The sequence below is a fragment of the Lolium rigidum genome, chromosome 7, assembly GCF_022539505.1.
Source record: "Lolium rigidum isolate FL_2022 chromosome 7, APGP_CSIRO_Lrig_0.1, whole genome shotgun sequence".
NCBI lineage: Eukaryota > Viridiplantae > Streptophyta > Magnoliopsida > Poales > Poaceae > Lolium > Lolium rigidum.
In genome coordinates this window covers 272,253,950-272,259,949 of record NC_061514.1, presented here as the reverse complement: position 1 = coordinate 272,259,949, position 6,000 = coordinate 272,253,950, and positions in this window count along the sequence as shown.

The window sequence follows — 6,000 nt, the reverse complement described above, 5'->3', positions numbered from 1 at the left end:
CAGAGCTCAGGTTGACGGTACCCCACTAGTCCAGTCTGTAGGATAACCTTGCCAACGGACGTTGTGTCTAGTGTCAAAACTATTTTCTAAAATTCGTTGGATAGATCTGATTAGCTCTATTTTTCTCCTTATCTTTATTCTTTCTCCTCTTACCTATGCGAGTTTTGGGTCTTCTCTCTTATCCGAGTTCTCTGAGTCTTAGGTTCCGACGTGGGTTGGACGATCTATGCCTTCACCTATTAGGACCGATCTCTGAAGATTTCTGACAGAAGAACATCACCGGCGGCTAACCTTCGTCTTCTCCATTGATGTCATCTATGCCTCTCTAATCTTTCTACAATTCTTTGTTCTTTGGCTCCGTCGAATATTCGCTGACAATGCTTGTCGTTATCGTCAATCAGAATTCTGGGAGCTGTTACACGACTCTCCTATTCATGTGCAGAGAAATACTTTGAGTGCGGGATGGGCTGATCACCATACCGACTACTCTTATTATTCGCTCTTGTTACGGTGAATTGGTGGATCAGTGTGACTGTTACTCCTTCCTTTGTTTCTCCGGAGTCATCATCGTCATCGGGACAATGACTTCTTGTTAGGGGTGTCGACCACCCAAGCTGGAGCAAGACTTCTTGTTAGTGGTGTCGAGGTGATCGACTCGTCGCCTGAAGATCCGATAGTTCACCTCTCTCCCCCGTACCATGGCGTGGAATCTCGGGGCGAGATTCCTTGTTAGTGGTGTCGATTGTAACGGCCCCGGGTAGTACCCCTATTAGATCTGCTTGTTCTTTTTCTTTTGTGCATCATCATGGCATATGCATCATACCATCCATGTTTTTACAAAATAAAATTATTTTGTAATCTCTAATTATTTTGTTTCCTTCCTCTCATAAGGTTTATTTATTAAACCTCCTTGTCTTCTCTTTTAATAAACCCTAACCCCCTCTCATATTCTTTACTTTACAACTAAGTTGTGCAACAAATAATTTTGGAATAAAATGTGTTTTGTTTTGGTTACAACCAAATAAATATTTTACAACTATTTTTAAATCTCTTCTCACCTTTGTTTCAAATTCAAAATAGAAAAGGTTTGAATTCAAATGTTTTAATAAAAAGAAAACAAAAGAAAAACCTAACCCCTAACCCCCTTGGCCTGCCTCTTCTCAGCCCAATCCGGCCTGGGCTCTCTCCTTTTCCTTCTATCCAACCCAGCCTCTCTCTCTGGCCCATTTGTGCTTCCAATCCGGCGGCCCATCTCTCTCTTCTCTCTGGCCCAAGCCACCTCCTCTGGCCGTACCCCTTCGTTGGCCTTCTTCTTTTTCCCCACGTAAGGAATCCGAGGGAGAGCACGAGAGGAGCGTGCTCTACTCCTCTCCCATCCTCGACAGCGACCGCTTCCCCTTGGCTGTGTGATCCTTCCCCCTCCTCCGCTTTTCTTCCAGGACCACACCAGCTCCACCTGCTCCTCCTTATCTTCCCAACCACCCTCCTCTCTTTTCTTCTTTCTCTCCAAGGCAGAAACGGTAGAGGGTCTTCCCCACAGTACCGCCCCTTCTTCGTCGGCGCCCGTCGAATCCGACCTCCCCTCTTCAAGCCGAGGGCACCCAGAGCTCCTCCTCGTCGTCCTCTTCAACCCCCTGCAAGGAATCGACCCCGCGCGCCTTCAATCGACGACACGGTCGTTTTTCGCCAACCCCGGACGCCGCGCTTCTTCTCCGATTCCGGCATCCCTGGTCCTTCCCAGCCTTCTTCGACCTCGCCAATGGCTTCCTGGTGAGCATGCCGTCCCCCTGGACCTCCACTTCATCTCCTTCCTCCTCCGGTTTGTTCTATCGACGGTGACACCGGTTTCTCCCCGCAGCCCCTGCCTCTGATGGTTTCTTCCAAAACCCCCTGGAAGTTTTGTAAACTAACCCGCAGTCCTTCCCCCTTCTCAGAATTTATTTCTGGGTCCTTTCCTATTAAAATAAAACCTGTTTAACCTATTTTAAATAAGAAAAACTATTTTGTTAATAACTTTTAATCTGTAAGTCAAAATGAAAAGTGTTATATATGAATTTTGATCAGAAAAATATAAGGAACATGAATATGCCATCCATATGCCTGTTTGCATCTTGCATCATGTCGAGACGTGATAGTTCGTGCATACCACCTAACATATATGCGGAGTATTTCGGACGCCGACTATGGTTTCCCGCTCCGTTTAACTTTGAAGTAGCGCACCCTTGCCATGTTGTACCATGCTAATCCACCCTTAAATTTGCCGGTAGAAATGCAACTCTAACCTTAATTTGTTTGTCCGGGGTTCCGACTCCGCTTAAAGTGGATAAGATGCATTGCACCATCTACTGCCATGTCATGCATGTCATCTTGATCATGCTGGATCTTCTTTATCCGTAGTAGTAAGACTTGCACCCGTTGTTTGTCCAGCATTTGCTTCTTCCCGGATAGGATCACGAAGTGGTGATGTGAGATACGACAAGTTCTTCTGCAGCTTTTCACAGGCGAGCCCTCTCTCTTCACCTATTTTACTCTCTCCCTCGCACTGCTATCCTTATGTTGCGATTCTTTATCGAGTCACGTGTCCTATCCACTTGTGTACCATATTAATCCTATATGAATCATTCCTTAACCATAGCCGTTGCTTGATGTTTGAGCCTTGCGAGTCGTAGGCGTGTTTAGGCTCTGTTGTTTATCTCGATCTGTTATCGGGATATGTTGGGTTGTTGGGAGGTTATCACATGCTATATCAGTTGTTGGAGATACACATGCTCTATTTAATTGTTAACAACTAAAATTGTAAGCGAGAGGCATCTCGTGAGCCCCTTTGCGAAAGCATCGGAACTTTGACTTGCTAATGTCCCCTAGGACCCGAGTTCTTGTTATCCGTTCCGAGATTGAGCGCTCTACCCATGCGTGGGGACGATTATTGGGACCCCCTCACCCATTACCTTTTCTCAAGTCGGTTGAAAAGGGGCCACAACCTTGGTTTTATTTGCCTATGCCATGTATGCCATGCTTTACTTACTTGTTGCCTTCGGGTGTTTACTTCCTGTTGCCTTCGGGTGTTTACTTACATCTGTACCCCGCGGGACGTTTAGCGAAGCGTGTGGTTTGCACGCCTAGCCGCCGACGCAAACCCTGAGTCCGTCTCGGAGTACGGCCGGACTTCGTCACGGGTAGCTTAGTCGGGTGGCCCCCCTAGACTTTCTTGTTGACCTGGGAACGGTCTTGTTGTGAGACATCCACCTGTCGTAAGTGGGTCGAGCATGCGTATGGTTACATTTGGGCAACCCCCGCGAGGTGTACATCTTATCGATAAGCCGTGTCCGCGGTTATGGACGACTAGGAATTGTATAGCTTGATCATAGAACAACTTACACCGTTATCTTATTGCTAATAATTTGCTAATAACTTGCGTAGTAATATAGCATTATTACAATGGCTACCTAATAAAACTTGTCCACCGTTGAGTGCCTTTTACATTGCCTCTTCGCAATTGTTGAAGGGGATATGTGTATTTGGCTAGGTTATGTTTGTGTAGTATTTATCTGTTACCTTATGCGCTCTCTTATCTTCTCTGAGTAGACGGATGTTGTAGTGTGTCTCTATTGGTTATAGTTTTGCATCCGCTAAACCTACCATATAGCCCCAGGCGATATATATTTATACTCGCTCGGCGAGCATAGCCATTTCTAAGTCTCGCTAAGTACGTGCCGGAGTTCGTTCCTTGGTACTTACTCTCGCCTTTTCCCTTTCTCTTTTGCTTCCTCCCTTTTGTCGGCAACCGATGGCCCGACTTTGACAGTACGAGATGACGACGTTAGCAAGGTTACCCTTCGGCTTGGCACGGGCGGGGTTATGGACGCCATTGGTTATCTTCGGGACTCTTAGTCCAATTTGTATCTTGTCCGTACTCGGACGTATTCGATCTTCTGTATGATTTGGATCTTTGTCTTGTATATTTGTATCTTGACTCGTTGGAGTCGTTGTTGTAATATATGTATCTTGTGGGCTCTATTGTAATCCTGTTGTAATGTTACCGCTCGTGTTAATTCCTTTGGCATCACGTGTGTGATTCGTCGCGCACGTCGTGTCGGAGGGCGTCTCTGGATCGATATCGTGCGGATTTCGGCGGGATCGCTGGAATCCTCATGGTACCGGTTCCGGGGCGTCACAACTTAGGAGAAGGAGGAACCGGAATCGATCTCCATCAACAGCATCATCATCTACGCGTCCGCCATCGATTTCCCCATTCTCATCTTGTTGTAATCTGAACTTGTGGATTACACTTGTATTAATCTATACACATTTCATATATCATTGCCATGAGCCCATGATCATGCCTTATATCTCTAGATGTGAGTAGTCTCTTTGTTCTTGGGATATGGTGAAACCCTAGTAATGGATTTGAGATGAAATAAAGATGTTTTATTCATTATTTTATTATTGTGTGTTAATTGTATCTCTTGATGTTATATGAAGTTGGCCATGCAAAATTTTCCTTTAAGAACAAGAGAGGGGATTACCCATGGACATGTGGTAGAGAGGAGGCGTCAAGTGACACCTCACGCTAATCCTCTATCAGGTGGTCAAGGGGGGAATAAGAGAATACTCATAGATCTACATCCATATCCATGGGATCTTGGTGGAACCCTTAATAGTGATGTACTAAGGTGGCTTGCACTTTACATTGATGTGGTTATGAGAGGATGGTTGATCAAATAACTCGTCTGCAACCGCCCGATCTGAAGCTTCTCTCATAAACATGTATAAAGAATGACTAGAACTAACCTAATCATGATTACTCCAAATGCTAGCGGTGGATCTAATACCCCTAAGAACTCGTTTACCATACCGCTTCACTCCATATTCACATTCGTATGTTCTTATTTACTTTCATTATTAGTTTGCTTCTCTTCTTGTTTAGCTCTTTATAACTAGTTACTTTAAATCTCTCTTATTTATCATTATTCTAGTAACATATAGAACAAGCTATTTCCGAACCACGATTTGGGTGTGAACGTGGCTGCACTGACAACACAATCATGGGGTTGTGTAGTTTCGATTTGCAAAGATTTCATGGGATGAATTTTCTAAATAATATTTATTGATACAAGTACTGCAATAACCCTGATTGATGCCGGAAAGTTCCGGTTTGCATAACCAAACCGAGCCCAAAAAAACCTAACCGTAACCAAATTATGATTTTTTCAGTTATAGGTTAGGTTACAGTTAGCAAAATAGTTAACCATCTGCCAAACGGTTAATTCGGTTTAAAAACGAAATAATTGAGTTTAACCGAATGAAACCGAATTAAGTAGCCAGCGAACATTTTTCTCTGCCGGCCTAGCGCAACTTCACAGTATACTTTTATATACAGTCGGTATTGCATTCCATACAGGAAAGACGCTTTAGCATGCTGGTTTGGACGTGCATCTTTGCTATATGTGGGCGCAGGTCGTGAGTTCAAATACAAACAATTCCCACACTTTTATTTTGTCCGCATATTTTTTAAATTTTTGCATCTTTCTCTTGTAAAACATTCAGTTCCATCGTAGGAATAAAATAATATGAGATGTATGTCCATAAAATTTATGTGTTATTCAAAAATTCGCGTCAAGTTTGGTTAGTTTGGTTATTACCGAAACCGAACCGATATTTTGTGGTTATTACCGAAACCATACCATATTTTTATACGAACCCGTATTTATCGAAGTATTGAAACCATATTTACTTAAAAACCGTATTAACCGAACCGAATTAACCATATTAACCGATCGCGCAGCCGGACCGGAAAACCAGTCATTGGTAGTTTATTTCCGCATTCAATCATGGCAAATCCTTTATAGTGTTTGAAACGCGTATTTACCTCTCCCCTCTAGGTGACATCTCGATCTTTCAGCATCATGGCATCGATGTAATTTTATATCTTTCTATGTTACAATTATCACCATTGCATAGTTGTGTTACCCTGTTGTCATATACACATGAAATCTAGTC